This window comes from Pseudopodoces humilis, chromosome 16 (genome assembly GCF_049639895.1).
Source record: "Pseudopodoces humilis isolate 2021_Gansu_Grassland_sample_001 chromosome 16, ASM4963989v1, whole genome shotgun sequence".
In the NCBI taxonomy this organism is placed as follows: Eukaryota; Metazoa; Chordata; class Aves; order Passeriformes; family Paridae; genus Pseudopodoces; species Pseudopodoces humilis.
Window position 1 is genome coordinate 15,503,898 of NC_142215.1, and position 17,440 is coordinate 15,521,337.

Below are 17,440 nucleotides of genomic sequence, written 5' to 3' on the forward strand. Positions count from 1 at the left end.
TTTTACTTAGAAATAGGAAAAAAATAGATTATTTTTATTTAGTTAGTTTTCTTTAGTTTTCTAAATGTTAAATTACATAAAAACACAGTACCATATAAGCCAATCATTTTAGTGCACAATATAGCACATTGCTTTGATTTTTCTTTTTAGTACTCACCACTCAGAGACTGCTTCAGGTTCTTAAATAATTGGGAAGACAATTGTAGCCCCTCAGATTCCAGTGGTCATTAGCAGCTAAAGATCCTAAAGAGCTGCACTGCTCCAAGCAGCAGAGTGGTTTTATACTCTTAAAGAGGCAATTAATACCTCTGTATTGTTCTGTTCTCATCAGCTGGAGAATGGTCTGTGCTTTAGCAGAGGGCATTATTTATGGTCTAGTTTGCTACCGAGTGGGATTCTTTCCTGACCGATTGATGTCTTCTGACACGTCTGACACAGGAGGGACACAATATTGGAAAGAGAAAGGTAGCAAATAGTCCATCCTTTGAGAGTCACCAATCAGCAGCACAATCCCTCATCATTAGCTTCAGTGCCACATTCTCTTCAGCATCTAGTTTTGCCTGGAAGATAAATGTACAAGAGTGGGATTTTTTTATACTATATTTAGGCAATTAATATTATATCACCACTTATGTCTCCTCAGGACATGATCTAAAAAATGAACTCTGCTCTCTCCATACTTCCAGCACACATTCTGACATCACAGGAATGTCTCTTTTTTTCTATTTATTGTCTACAGTATAGATTCACTGCCATTTGGTCCTCTGGCTGTTCTTCCCATAACACCGAACACAGTTATCTGCTGTAATGGTCCTGATCTTCTAATCGTCCTTTGTCTGTTAGCTGGTCAAACTGGAGTGAACTGGGGCCACTGCCACCTGTATCTGACCCTTTTCCATAGGAAATTCTCTCCCACCAACTAGTGCCTGGAGTGTTCCTAGGGACCCTCAAACTCATCCCTTAATTATTATCCTTATTCTGGTCCACTTTTTCTCAATGCTCCTCTGCTCCTGAAGAAAGGAAAGCCCTATTGAGGTGCACAAAGGAGAGGCCTATTTCTTCCTTCCTTCCTTGGCAGGAGACCTGCTGTCTCTTTTCTGATCCCACACATGCAGACACCACAGGCTCCCAGTTCTAGTGCCTTCCTTCCTGTTCCTTGCCTTCCATTTCCATTAGCCAGCTGGAAGGATTTTCTGGGATACAATCTCCCAGTAGAATGCCTGTATTTTCTATAGACCTCTCCTCAGAAATTGTCTCTTTCATCTTCTTCAGCTATCAAAGATTTGGTTGTTATCCTCAAGATTCTTTAACCTGGTCTGTGTTTGGATATTGCCTTATTCCTGTGTGCTCCATGTGCTAATCAGACACACTGAGCAAGCCAGCCCAGGACCACAGGGACTGCAGGACTGCATGATCCATCCAGGCAGTCCTGGTTCCAGAGGAAGGGTTTGAACAGCAGATGTCCCACGTTCCTGCTCCCACTAGTTCCAAAATACGCTCACAGATACGTTGTGACTGTGTTAATAGTTCAAAACAGTTTGTACCAACAATCACAGGAAGATGATTTAAGCAGATATTTTCAAAATTTCATTTGGCTTATTTTACTTGAACTGTCACACTTGTGTAATTCAAGTTGCTCACTCTTTTTTTCTTTTCATACAGCAATCTGGTCTTTCCATCCCTGGATATGTCACTTTCCCTCACCATCTTTCACTTAAACCTTTTCTTCTTTTCCTGACCAGCATATAAGCAAAAATCTAGAACTACTGGATTAACAGTGATACAGTATATACTACTTTGCTGCCTTCTGTGGAAATATTAACTATGGAGACAAACGTAAGATCATAATTACATAGCAGCAACAGTAAAAGAGGCAGTGCTTGAACTGACTGCATTAATTAGACTTGACAAATAGTGTTATCTAATTTGCTAATATTTTGAAACCAAAGTTTTCTGTTAGCCACTGGCAAACTCATAATCCAGAGGAAAACTGCCCATTTAAAAACATCTGCATTACACCTTCGTAAATGAGAATACTGAAAACCTCATGCCCTGCAACTTATTAACGTGATACCCTGGCATTACAGAGTGAAAATACTTGGGCAGCTTTAATGTGTCCTTTTCCAGTGTAATGACTTGGTGCTTAAAAATGAATGTTTTCCTACAACATGATCCCTCAGCTCCTAACAGAAGATTTCAGCTCATTTTAGAACACATGATGAAGCATCTTCCTTGCTATAATGTGACAATGGCACTACTGAGCACAACAATTTGAGCCTGAATGTGCCACTGCAAGACAGAAAAAAATCTGAAGAGGCAATTCCACCTAGAACTATACAGCAAATGCATAAGAAAGAGGAAGAAGAATGATTAAAGATGCATTAGCACAATCTGACAAACAAGGCCCTTGACAAAAGAACCCTTGGTCCTCTGGTAAAAGGGAAGAAGCAGAGATTATCTGAGTGAGACACAAAGAATCTGAGCCTGGGTCTAACAAAGCCTCACATTTTGAAATACTTGAGACAAAAATGTGTCTGCTCAGAAAAAGTAAATTCTAAGCAATTTGGCTATAAAATATATCACTTCTGAAAAGCTTTTTAAGTCTAGAAAAAAAACCGCTCTTTTCCTAATTACCTGGCCCAAGTATTAAATTTGGCTTGTGGAATAACCAAAAATATGTTACACATGACCCAAATACTTTCATTTCAAATAAATTAACATACAACAAATGGGTTCAATGTCTCATGCCAGTTCATAACACACCACTTCTCCTGCAACTTGTGTGTTTGGTCTCAACTCATGGTCAGGAAAAACCCAACCACAAACACCAGCGGTTCGTGAGATTTTGATTCAGCCCAGGTCAGACCCCTAATAATTAGTGTGCCCTCAGAGAGAAGCAGCTGCTTGGATGTTTTCTCTTGGTATGGACTGATCTTGGTTTACAAAGTACCTTTAGAGAGACTGCCCCAAGGAAAATATAAGTAAAGCCATATCTATTTGACATTTTAAACCCCCTTTTTTATCTTAGTTCTGTCATACACTATTTTCAAAAAATAAACACCACACTGAATCTCCTCTGCTAAGCAGACTAAGTCATTTTCTGTTTTGCAAAACTGCAGGAGGACCCACATGTGGCCTCATAAAATGACTGGTCCCTTAACCTCTGTCCGTGTGATGGAGCATTACAACCACCTGTACACACCAGTTCCTAACTTGTTTGGTAGCAGCCTTATTACTGTTTGACAGCCTTAATTTAAGTCTCTGGATTTCCAGGAAGGAATACATTACTGATTGCTGAACCAAGTTCTCCACAGTCTCAAAATGAAATTGAGATTTATTAAGATTCAAATTGGGAAAGACACCTATTTGAAAAACATAATCTGATGAGTCTCTATAAAGATTTAAAACAATATTTTTTTTAAAACCTCACATTTTACATCTGATTTGATGTTTGCCAATTGCCACATTAAGCTATCTCTTGCTTTTTCACAGTACACAGACCCTTCAGAACAGTAAAAAATACTTGTATACACAAGGATGGAATCATTCTATTTTAAACAGAATGCAGTATTCTTCCAGCTTTTCTAAATCTGAAGATCTTCTTGCCCCTTCAGTAAATCAGCATTGTGCACAAAGCTGCTCTGAGTGCCCCCCTCAGTACAGAGCAGCAGATCTGTGCAATTGCCAGCCCCAGTTATTAGTAAGTTCTGCATCGTTTACTTGTGTTTCTGACAGAATTAGCTTGCAAAGAGCGTGGGAGATTTCAGGAGTGATGAACCACCACAGCTCCCTTGGTTCTGCTGCAGTGGATGAATGCCCGGCACCCTGGCGTGTCTCACAGGGATGCATTACCAAACTGATCAGGATATTCCTGAGGGAACTCTTCATTAAATCCTAGCCATTTATAACACTAACTCATTACAAGAAATAATTACCATAGCAACCACTGCACACCATGCATTTGCTGGCACCAACAGTGAGTCTTCTGTAGGGAGGAAGAGGGAGGGAAATGAATCAAAACAAAAACTTCTACAGAGGTTTGGCGTAGTCAGGAACAACTAGATTATGTTTCTCTGTATTTTATTTATCAAAAGACTATATCCTATATTAAAGATACTGTTTCAAATAAGCAGCAAACATTTTAGAATTTAGAAATACAACATAGTATGTCAACATTTCATGTCAACATTTCACACAGCATTGTACCAAAGCCCTTTGGTGTTCTTACGTACAATAGCACTTTACATACTCCAATCCTTCTGATCTCCCTTAGAATGCCAAGGCAAGCTGGGCTGCAGCTGAAAATATGAGGAACCTGGGATTTTTTTGTTTTTTCCTTTTCCTCTCTATGTCAGAACACCAATGTAATTCCCATTTAGATCCAGACGCTCAAAAGACATTTAGCTGTGTTTCATCCCAGCTCCTCAGAGGACCCAAACACAGAAAACACAACACAATTTCCCATCCATAAAAAGGGATGTGGACGAAAAAAAGTGTCACTGTCCTAACTGCTTTGTTGCAGACATACAGTAGACTGTGACATCCTTAGATTCTCAAAGCAGTGGAACCACACAACAGATGACAAAGACAGAAGAACCAGGGCCAAGGATGTCTACAAAAGACAGACTGAGGGAGTTCAGATCTTCCTGAGCACAAAAAACAGAAGCAGAGATGCACTGGGTTCAGCTCAGTTGCCTTAAGCTACTAGAGCCAACAATCAGAAGTCTTTATGCCTCACCAAGAGCTTTTTTCATCATCTCCCAAGGCCAAAATCTGTTTCCACTGGTCAGGGTTTCTAAGACTGCAAGACCAGCTGTGCAAGGGCAAACTCTAATACCTTGTCTATTACCTATCTTATTAGAGATATCTAATGTGTGCAAAGAGACCTAGACAACGTTAGCTAACCAGTCATGGCTATCAAAGAGCAGGGAACAAGACCTGGGACTTGTGAAGCTGGTGTTTGTCATCTGCACAGAGGAGTGGAACTGCTCAGCTGGAGGTTGTCCAGCCAGTTGAAACACATTCTTACACTTTGCAATTGTGAGGCTTAGCAAAATAACTCTGGAGTTTCTGGCCTCTGAAGGCCTGGAAAATTGTGTTTCATTGGGAAGTTTTACAATACCAATTATAGATTCCAAAGAGAGATAAGGCAAAAGGTTTTGCCCTCTTCAGAGCTCCTCCCATTTGTTAAGCCTTCCGTTCCTTTCTACAGGAAAAAAAAAAATAATCACCATTATTTTACTTTACAGGATTAAAAAAAGCAAGAAAGTGAAACCCTGGGGGCTGGGAGACTTGGACTTTAAAGGACTCAGTAATGAACTGTTTCATGGTAGTTAATCACTTTAATCGTGCTTCTTTTCCTCAATAAAACTTTCCCTGTCTGTACTCTCCAAGTGATCTCCAGTCCTTCTCTAATACAATGCCCAGAGGGTTAGAGTGTGATCCAGCTCTGGAACACTGGCCTGAGCAAAGGGCAAAAATCCCTTATTCTTCTGATTCTTTTCTGAATTCCAGAATTACCACCACATTTTAACTCCAGTGCCATGCAGAACATGCTTGTACAATCAGTTACAACAGGCTCTTTATTGTATTGCTCTTCAGTCATTAGCTTTCCATTTTATATCTGGGTTTATACTTATATTTCACAAATGCATTATTTTCAAAAAACTTTGGATCAACACTGAATTTCTTTCATGACTAACTTTTTATTTAGGAGAAATAAGCTCAAGATAAAAAAACAGAAATAAGGATGTGAGACCCACTGCAATGGTTTGGGAAAATGGGAGAAAGAAAGGAGAAAATGTCTTACAAGTTTTGATCTTGTGTCTTCTTGTCAACAGAGATGAGAGTTCCGGTAAACTGCTGTGTGAACCTGCACAAACCTGATCATCAGTGCTTTTCTGCAATGGGAATGAAGGATTCATATGGGTAGTGGAAGCTCATTGACCTCTTTTGGCACCTGCCTGACTCCCCTTCTGTTGGTTCATACACAGTATAAAGCACAAGCTTTCGGGCATTCCTCAGTATTAACAAATGATTAACACTGTGTCTGTTTAAATCAGTGATTATCAAATATCCAGTGATATTCAGATAACATCTATTATTATCATCAAATAATATTTGCTATTTTCAAAATAGTTTCTTTTAAACTATGTCTGCCTTCAGTCCAATTTTGAATACAACTTTTAGTTTATTATCCCAGTGGAATAAGTGCATCTCTTTGTCTACATTGAAAAGAAGCCATTTCTCTCCAAACACTGTCAAATTTCTGTTCACATTGAAATATACACTGAAACTTGGAGCAATGTCTTCATCTCCGCAACTCCTTCCTCCCCCCACATTTGCTTCTTGACAACTACTAACAATAAATGTAAAAGTAATCCTAGTTTTTATTTGAAGCTATCTCAGCTTTAAAAGAACCTTCAAAATATGATTGAGGCTGTGATTTAAACCCATAGGTAACCCCTGAAATCTGCTTTGAATAGCAACAAATGCCTAACAAGATCTTGAGCACTTGCAGCTAAGAAATCTAATCTCTGAACTCCTAAAGGTCAAGATTTACTGCCTGGTAACATGGCTCAAGTGTAAATGCTCTGTAATGCTACAGCAGGTGATTGCTTTGCTCTCTAGACAGTGTCAATTTTGCCCAAGTAGCAGCAGATGTGTCTAGCATTAAGCCAGAATGGTGTCAAGGGCCCTTCTTGAACAGAACTGCTTCTCAGAGAAACTGGTCCTAAAGCCCTAGTCTATTAAGACCATACCCAAAAGACAGACATTTAAAACTTAAAGAATGCTGGAGAATCAAAGTACTTTAGAGCTCTAATATTTCAGAGTCTAATATCCTGGGAGAAGAAATTCTCTTGTGATACAAGTGCACATCCTCAAATGTGCAAGCACACACATCCTCCACTGCACAAGCCTGCCAGGGCAGCTAAAGTAACTTGCACCAGAGAAGTATTTGGCTCTGAATATTCTTCATTCCAAACTTCTTCCTCCTGAATTTCCTCAGTGAGGTGCTGCCATGGTGTCACAGTTAATGTCACAGTCCGCCCACATCCCCTGGCTCCGTTACCCAGGCATTTATGCCCAGTACCTATGGCAGCTATGAAATCCTAAATCTACTTTTTGAAATCATTCATCATTGCTCTGACCTCTCCAAGCTACAGAGACACAAAAATTCAAGATTTCATTACACTAAATACTACCTATTTTGTTATGATACATTCCAAGTCCAAGAAAAAGAAGATAAGGAAAGCACATTCCATTTCCAAATCAAGACCTGTAATTGCTCTGCAGAGGATCCAGTGCACTTTAGTTCTACTTATGCAAAAGAAGCAACACAAAATGATTCCAAAAGCAGCAGTGGAACTTCCTCACACACCTTCCCATCTCATACTCCAACACTTGTAGCTGCAGGCTGAAACCTTTCCCGGCAGGACTTTTATCCAGCTGTTGATAGCCCTTCCCACCTTGGTGCTGCTGGACATGGATACTTCAAAGGCCCCAGGAAACACAAAACAGGCCCACGATGTTTGTCATGTCTGCAGTCTCTAAAGAATATTCATAGAGAAGTTTGGGACAGCTTGAGGGCCAACTAAAACCGAGGACAGCGCCACCGAAGAGTCTGAATTTGGTATCACTTGCATTTCAAAACAGGTCAGTGAAGACAAAGAGGGAATGCAGGTGTGATTCTCAGGAGGTTGCTGAGGACAAGTTTTTCTCCATGCCTCAGTGTACACAGATACTTCTGGAAGAGATGAATCTAAATACCTGTACTGGGGTTGTACAATGTGGAAAAAACTTGGCTGCTGAAATGGAACTTGAATAGGAATTTAAGTGGAATATTCTCTACTTGTTACAGAGAGATTAAGTTGCCCTGGATAATTTAAGATTTTCTGGTTTTCCTCCAAGAACATTTAACAAAGGTTTTCATAGGATCCAGACATGATTAATAAATATTTTGACAACTGTGTAATTACCCAATGTGTATTCCAACAAATTTAGCCCGTTCTCTGATTTCATCCGGTTGAGAATTTTTTGAACTTCACACAATACAGTTTCTTGGACAGGTTTGCTTTGTGTTGCAATTCCTCTCTGGCGTGCTTTGTGCTGACTTGGCATACACATACTTCACATCTGTAATTTATCTGTAGATATTTAAGATACCTAGTAGGCTTTTACATACCAGTTCTAATGAAAATCAGTATTACAGTGACTGAGGTCTTTACAGAAACATTGTCACAGCAAGTCTGAAGCTTGATTTCAGGTTTCCCAAGAGCAGAAAAGAATCTCTCCCTCAAACTAAACTTTTCATGGAGGGCAGTAAGCAGCCTTTAGAAAAAACTCTGACAGACTCTGTTTATGTGCACAAGTCATACTGGGACAACTTTAAAAATCAATGCAAAATCCTAGTGCAATCAACAGAGTTTAAAATTAATTACATTGCCTGAGTTTCTGGTTTTAAATCATACAAGTAATTTCACTAGTGCTACCAGAGTAGGCATTCCTGCCAGACCTCACTGGGATCTTACTCACCTATATCATTTGAAGTAATCCTTTTGAGGTCTTATTTATGAATGCATGGCAAGCACGATGCCATCCAGCCCCATGCTGGGCATGCTGTCATTAAGCACTGAATGGCAGCAAATGCAATTTAACTTCTCTGAACAGCATCATTTGGAATAGTCCCAGGAAAACCCAGCATAAAACTAATTTCTAGCTGCATCGGATATGTAAGTATTTACAGAGCTCTTTGTAAACATACTGCAATTAAAAACATTTAATACAGAACAAACCCACTTTACCATATGGCAAGTCATCTTCAGTTAAGGCAAGAGAGACTTAATGTCTGACAAAGAGGGCAAGGGAGACACACCATAAATTCCAAAGACTTGACAGAGAAGGGGCCCCCAAAATAGCTTATCTATGTTGGAATTATGACAATGGCATAGAAAAAGTAGCTTCAAGCCTCAGATCTTTGCCATGGGATACAAAGACACCTGTAAAAATCCCCGTGTAGGACTAACAAATCTTACATGAAAAATAATTGATTCAAACAGCAGGAAGTGTAAGGTGCAGCATTATCCCAGAATATCCCAACCTGTTAGTACTGTCAAGAACTGCATCAGGAGATTAATCTCCATCTACATAAGGCTCTCTCAAGTTAAAAATTCACATACAAAGATGGCATGAAGTGAAAAGGCTGACAAGTGCAATGGAAGATACACCTGATTCCTGCAGCAAGGCTCTTAGAGTCCTCCTTCAGGATACATTTGGTACAAGATAATAAAAAGATAACTCAGAAGATTTAACCAAACTCTTGAAATTGCTCACAAACACAGATTTTTCCAAACAAAGTATAGATCTGATATTTTTAAAAGACAGGAATTTGACATGGCAGCTGAAAGAAAAATATTCCTCTTCATTTTCTACCAAGTCTTGTGCTGGAGTCCCCAGTTGTGTGCAGAGCCCCTGAGTGACTCTAGCTTTTCAATGCAGGTCTCATATAAGTTGAGAAGAGGTTTTCAGGGAGGAGATGGGACATTTATCATTCCCTGGAAACTGCTAATGAACAGCAACACCTAAAATGATAGAAATCCTAGGCCTTTGATCGCCACAGTACAAGTAGCTTGGGGATCAGGGTAACCACAGCTCCAGCTCTTCCCCTGTGCCTCAGAAAGCAAAGGTCTGCTGCTCAGGAAGGGATCATCAGCAGTACCAGGGTTCAGTCATCTTCCAGAACTCCCTGCTGCAGGAGTTCAGAGGATGGCCTGGGTTAGACTCAGGCTGGGATGGCCAGTGCTTTGCAGAAAGTGCTGTAAAATACACAGAGAGAACAACAAGAACTGGAACACGCAGGGCCTAAGCCTACAGAGGGAAAAGCCACCTCACTTCGTCCCCTTGCTGCCCCACTCTTGTGGAATTGGTCAATCTGCAGGGAAGCATAACTGAGCACACTCAGAGTGAGACCTGGCACAGCCAAGAACACACCTCCAGAAGCCCAGCTTAGGACCTGCAATGATCCTGGTGATCAGAAGTACCTGCACAAAGTCCATTTTTTATGTAATTTTTACAGGATGGCAGAGTTGTCAGATGGCTCAGAAACACCTGAATAGTCTTCAGTGGATTAAATGCTTTCATAACAGGTTGGAGTTGAGTGACATTTTTAAGCTCCTGAGTGAACCAATATGCAAAACTAATGAGATCATAAATTTTTCCTCCAGTTAATGTACTAGGTGGAGGATGGAGAGCAGAGGGAAGCAGGAAGATGAGAGACTGCCCAAACACATGAGGTTGATTAACCTAATTTAATCTGCAACAAAGAATAAGACCCACAGAAGCAGAGCCATTATTCAGTGGACTGTAGTTTCCCTACCCAAGGATACAGCCTTCAGCTGCTCTGCCTGTCCAGGGTGCAGACTAACCCAATGCTTTTAAAGTTACAGCAAGAAACTGAAACACAGGGTTGTTGCACAAGAAAGCCACATCCCTTTTTCTTTTAAGATTCAGTAAAATAATGTGCTGCTGTCGCGATCCAGTAACTGTAGTTTTCTATGTATCATTTTTGTAAAGCAATAGAGACAGTCTGGCAATGGCTGTCATTGCAGGGGAGCCAGCTTACACACGTGCACCATCTGAATTGCTGCTCCAACTGTAGCAAACAAAATGCAGTGTCACTGCAAAAGGCACCATAACTTTATACCTTGTCTCTGTTAGCAGATACCACACATGGACAGCGACAGACTGAAGAAACAGCAGCTAGGTACAGAAAACCACTCAGAGCAATGCTTCAGCTACTTTGTTAGTTACAGTAACCATGTGCAAAAGAGCATGAGACCATCCCTGCCAAAATTCTTGCTGTTTTTAGTCCTCACAACTCTCGTTGGAGATGAATGATTGGCATTGTCCAACCAAAGGTACTGTTTTGATTATGTATACATACACAGACCAATTCTCCAAATTAAACCTATGCACATTAAATTGCTTATTATGAAAACGCTTTTTAAAAGAATAGTATTTTATCTTAGTAGAAAATCAGCTGTTTGCAAATTAACTGCTTATTTTAAAATTCAAGTTCAGTAAGCCTAAACCTTGGGACATTTGTGAAAAGGCACCCACAAATCCTGTCTTTTCCTGGAGGCAGAAGTACCAAGCACTGCCACAAGACTCAGAACTGCCAGATGGGGAATGGGCTGGCATTGCACAAGGTGTGCTGCAGCTGCTGGGAGACAGGCACATGCAGGCACTTAATGATCTCTCTGCCTTGTAGTTTAGCTTGGAAGCTCAGCAGCTCTTGGAAACCCTGAGTGTCCACGTTGAGACTTGCTTTACTCGTTTAGGGGTTCCTCCCCTCTCACCAGTCATGGAATAGAGTAAATTTTAAGCGTTATGCTGTTGTTGTTCATACGGTTCTTGGGGAAGACGATCAGGTTTTCCATTCAACAGGTCTTCAGACACGTACAAGATAAACACAAGATGAGCAAATTCCATGTTTCTTTGAAAGTTTATCCTGTTTCCCCAAATATTCCAGTATAGGCTCATGCTATTTACAGTGGAAACAGTCACATTTATCCACTGCAACATCATGTCTCTGTGCTTCTTCCTTAGAGACAGTCAAGGTAACAAGTCACAAGGAAGCTGGAATTCCCTGAACTGAACACTTAGACCTGTAAATCTGATCACAAGAGTTGCTTTTCTGAATCCCTTTCAACAGATTTGTAACACTACCTATATTTCTTATATTTCCATACAAATTTCTTGTGTCCTTTTCCCAGCTCAGTACTGAAAGAACACTACACACCATTCTGTTCAGCTGCTGCTTCTTTCCCTGTTGGTTAACACTCATTTGAGTTTCCCTACACAAGGTTTGTGTCTCAAATTCATAGCTGAGGGAAAGGAAAGTCCACTGCTCTGGCACAATCCCAGAGCACAGGAAACCAGATCAGTCCCAAATTCTTTTGTGAATTCTGCTAAATGCGATACATCAAGGTTCATCTCTTTGCCTTGTGTTTACACCAGTGGCTATTAAGGACTGAAAGACCACCCTCTTTCCATTATAGCCTTGGATTTAAATTACAGAAGTGTTATAACTCCCAGCATGCAACCACAACTGAAATGAGCTAGGCCTTAATTAAACAGAAGTTGAAGCTCATTGTTTAATTAAACAGCTGTAAGTGCCTAATCATTCAACTATTCCAAGCATACACTGCATATCATTTAATCCCCCCACCCACACAATGAAGGCACAGCTCTAAGACTTCACTGCAATCAAACTATTTCAAATAAGCCAGCCTGTGCTTTTGACACAAAAAAGAAACTTCCAATGAATAGATAAACATGTAAAAGAAGAGTGGATGTGAATTACTGAGAGCATCATTTCCAGTACAGTGTGTGTGAAATGAGAATCTCTCTATGGTGCAGCACTCCCACACCTCTTGATTTTTCTGACTTACAGAGGCCACACTATGAAAGGCTTTACAACAGCATGAATGCCTTTCAAACACTCCTGCAACGTGTAGGATGCTACATAGAGCCTTCTTTGGGCAAGGAGGATGAATTTAGCTCAGAACACTTCCAGAAAGCCTGGGCTGTGTGTGCACACATCCAGGCAATGCCTCAATGATCTACAAGAGGAACCGACCTACAGTGCTACAGGCTCTGCCTTGTGTGTTCAAGGGGAGAGGCCTGACAGCAGAGGAGGCAAATACTTTTCTCCAAATCCTTTTTGTGTAGCAGTCATAAGATTGCCACTTTCTGGAGCAAAAGAGTCTATCTGAAAGGAGTTTACTGCATGGAGGGAAAATCAAAATTGATATGTTGGGCAGTCAGCTTTTTACCCAAACCTAACTGATCCAACTGTTTATGAGGAGAGCAGAGGAAAAGAGATGGATAGATTTCTCCAGATTCCTCAAGCCAGCAGGCAAAAACAGGATGGATTCCAGAATGAATTAAAAAACATGGTCAGGTGTGGACCTGATTTCTCTGAGCCTGAGAGAATTACAACCTGTCAGTGGCTGATCTGTTCCCAAGGGAAAGTCTCTTGAGAGCGTCTCTCGCTCAAGGTCCATCTCTGTCAACAATTTCACTTTCTCAGAACAGTTGTGTACAGCTGTGCATAGTGTGTTTTTCTCTTATCCCACCAATGGGATATGATGTGGTGTTCCCTTTGCCAATCAGGTTGAACCTGTAGCATAAGACCCTATAAAAGCTGAAGAGTTGAGAGAAGAAAGGCCTTTCCTAGCAACTTGTTCTGGTGTGTGCTGTGAATGAATCCACACTTCTACATCATGTCCAACAGCAACAGCCAGGGAGTCTGAATTATAATATTTATCAGTGAAAGGAGCCTAAGACATAGACAGAGAAGCTGTAGGTACATTCCATATTTGAGAGCAGAGTCACCACAAAAGGACCCTCCTGACTTTGTGTCCAAGCACTTGTTTCCCTCCCTTGTGCCAGTGGCTGCTGTCCTCACAGGCTGCACTATGGCATGCACTGAGGGTGGTGGTATGACAAAGAGTAGTCCCTTGTCTCCCTGAGCCAGTGATTTCAGTGTCAAACCTGTGGTGCCAGCTCATATCCCAGCAACAGAGCATTTCTCAGCTGGATCAGGTTTGGCTGAAAATAAGTCACTGGCTTAGACCAGTAAAGCACAGGGGAAGTGAAAAGATGAGGACAGTGTTAAGGGTTAGGTTGGTTTTGTAAAACAAATCCATGCAGACTTAAGAATGTACATCAGATTATTTTTATTGTTATCATTACTTCAAATGGCAGCTAATTTTTAATGATGTAAAAGTGAACAGTCAATTTCTGCAGTGTTGTTCAGAGGACAGAGGAGACAGCAGCCTCACCATAGCAGGAATAAGAGGCAAGAGCAGAAGAAAAAGAACTTCAGATGAGCTTTACCCAAAGGCTTCATAATGCAGAGCTGCCTGTGCCCAGCACTAGCACCTTGACCTGAAGACTCAGGTACTTGCATCCAGGAAAACTCTTGAGTTTTAATAATGAGACAAATATGTGAAGTGTTCACTGCTTCCTTACAGGGAAGGCAGGATCAGACCTTTCCAAGGGAACAGAAGTCAATTATTTATACTATCAAACAAGTAATCCTTGCAGTATAAATGCAAGGATCTATCACACCTGGCAGGACGGAGTCCTTTAAACTCTTATTGCCCAGATAAGCAGCCCAGGTTCTAGCCCTTACAAGAGCCTGAAAATTGTCTGAACTTTTACAGATGCCCAGCTATGAAGTTGATTACTAAAAAAGCACAAGACACACTTGCAGCAATTACTTTTCTGAAACCACACATCAGGTGGGAAATAAAAATATGGAAACTGTTACATGAGGGAGAATCAAAGACACTTGAAAACAAATTGCTCTAGCTCAGCTTTTCTGTTCCTCAGTGGTAACAGGGTCACACTTGCTGGCATGAGTCTTTCCACAAGAGACAAAATAATTTTGGATAAGTTTCAAAGTGAATACTACAATGCAATCATATAGGGTTTTTTTTTCACATATGCATTGCTTTTGTAGGGAAAAAAATGTACCAGGAGAGAATTATTCCACAATGGTAAACTTACAGTCTTTGTGTTGGGTTTTTTTGCAGACTGTAAAGTAAAAAGAAAACCAGGAATTTAAACTTCATACCAGCCAGTGCTAACAAATGACCATGTGCTGCCAGTAATGTTGCAAAGTGGCAGGATTCCTGTTGTTAAACTTGATGAGCAGCAGCATCACTGAGGAACACGTAACAACCGGTGAACTTTCCACAAAGACACTTTGCTTCCCATAGATCTCCATACATAACCTTTACTGGTCTCAGTAGGATCATTACATCCATTAGACTGTGGACTCAGCACTGCTTTAGCTCTTAAGTTAATACAACTGAGACTTTTTTTTTTACTTTCCTATTGGGAAGTAGCATGTGCAATTTTAGTGATTTCTTAGATCATTCTATAAGTAAATCAAATATTCTTTCAAGCCTAGTTATCAAAATTGTGTCCTTTGATACTACATCCTCCATCAAACTGCAGTAATCCAGATCAACACATTTTAAACCTCCACTATCTCTCCTAATATCATTCTAGCAGATAGAGTAATTAAATTTGTACATTTTTTTTAAGTCCTACTCAATAAATCTGAATAAATTAACAACGCATTACTAAGGCTGCTACATTAAATTTGCATAGTGCATTTAATGAATATGCAACTGCAAGTGAAAAGGTCTGCTACTGTGAACCTTCCACATTAGCATAACTACTTCCAGCATGTTTCTTAAATAATGCACTCATTTGCACATCACTGACTTGGCTAATTCTGACTTCAGTCAGGGTAGCCTTGTAATTAAGACTCTTGCTTTAATTTTTAATGAAGTTTATGTTACATCAATCCTGACAGTAATGAGGGGACATGGAAACAAAAAGGCTGCTAATAATTAAATTCACAAACCAGTTTGAGGGATAATAATTCCTGAGGAGAAATTACATGACTAATTATTAATTAAATATTCATACTATTGCAGGGCCATCTTCCTTAACTGCTCCTTCTTGTTGGTAATAATGCTGAGATGTGGATGCCTCCTGCAACCGTTCTGATTTTAAGGTCTTTGGTTAATTTTAGTGCACCATTAATCAATATGACACAAAAAATAAAATTGCTTTAATTGGTATCACTTTATTGTTTCTAAATATTACTACAGTTGGTTTAGTTGTGTAGAATTAATCTAGTTAGTCGGTACCCATTTTATGGCAACATAAATCCAGTTTATATCCATAAACTTCTAATGGCAGGACAACTTGACCTTTTTTTGTAACATTACTGTTTACAGATAATTACACCAACTCTTTAAAAGGTTGTTTAATAGCTTTGCATTCATCATAGTAAAATGAAAAACATGCATATTATTTAACTCCAGACAGTTCTAAGAAGGTCTCAAAGACCCTAATTTACCCCTGCTGAAAAGTAAGCAATATTAATTTGTGTATTTTTAAGAAATCTATGAGAGCTTTTCCTCAAATGCATACAAACAGATCAAAAGTGTTTGTGTATGGGCCTGTATTCATCTTTCACACATTTTAGATGACACATACAACAGAGTAACAGCTCTTCAATGACATCTTTCACAGAAAGAAAGATGTCAGTGTGTGGCTTTTCTATCACATAGGTCTTGAATTGATAGTTTTCCAATCTCATACACAGATACCATAAATTCACATAAGAATTAGAATGATTAAACCTAATTTATGTGAACATTTCTATCAGCCAGGATTCTGCTTATTGAAAGTGTCATAATAAACCCTTAGGATTACATGTTTACTAAAAGAAGTCCAGTTTGTAGGAAAGTTTAGCAGAAGGAAAGAAATTCCTTAAATGAAGCATATTAGTCATCAGACTATGAATTTGTTTAAAAGTGTATGTTAGTGCTTTAAAGAGAGAGTATTTTGCATTGCATAAAATTGATTCTCAAATTATTAAAAAGACATGTCCTTTTATCCTGAAGGGGCATTTGGAAATTCTGAACCAGGGCAAACATACCATTTTTCTAATAATTCAAACCAGTTGATTCATCAAAGTGAAAGAAGTCCATCACCATACATGGGGCAATGATTCCCTTTAGCAAGCACGTGTCACATTACTACAATCTGACAGGTTTGTAGGGCATTATTACTAGCTCTGATTTGTACCAATCTATCCCTTTTACTAAATCTTAAAAATCTTTTTGACTTTTCTTTCTTCCTCTACTCTCTTAAACTAACACCTGAAGGCAATTTAAATATACCACTCCATAATGAAATAGCACTTTCATTCTCTCTAGAATTAAGATGTCATTATCAACCATCTGTTCCTGGTCCTGCTCTCTATTTCTTCCATCAAAGAAATAATTCCAGGCATGAAACACCTCATAGGAGCAACAAACACCTGAAACTGCTGGAGTGCTGCAATATGAGGGTGAGCCCGGCTTGCAGGGGAAATAGCAATTGAAGAAACTTTTCCAGGTAATTTGGTGTCACTTTATGCAGCAGGTGAGGAGAATTCATACTGGGTCATTCTCCCCTTTCCTCTTCTCTACCAGCAGCACCATTTCATTGCTGCCTGTGCTCCTGAGAGTGCAACATCTGGTACTCTGGACAAAAGGCATCTGAAGAGTCCCTCAGGTCAAAGCCCCGGTGTGAGGACCAAAGATACAGGGCTCATACTGAGATATCTCAGTGGAATTCTGAGGATTCTGAACTAGGATTTGATGGTAGCAGTCAGCAAAGCACAACTGAACATCACCAGCAGTTTTACAGTTTTACACACACAAGCTGTGTGTAAAATTTGACATGGTTTGCTTTCACAAATCTAACATCCTTCTGCAACAAGAGAGCCACCCCGCAGGAGGGAGAATCAAAAAGGAAAGGCAAACTTCATGGGTTGAGATAAGAATGGTTTACTAACTAAAAC

General features: G+C 39.9%; 1 long non-coding RNA gene across 2 annotated transcripts in view; it reads right to left on the reverse strand.

The window, feature by feature from the left end:
• The window catches only part of LOC148183031 (uncharacterized), a 53,888-nt gene that overhangs the window by 22,512 nt on the left and 13,936 nt on the right, over positions 1–17,440 (reverse strand). For both annotated transcript variants that reach the window (XR_015773959.1, XR_015773958.1), the window contains exon 2: positions 158–560. This is a non-coding gene — a long non-coding RNA (uncharacterized LOC148183031). The remainder of the gene's footprint in view (positions 1–157; positions 561–17,440) is intronic.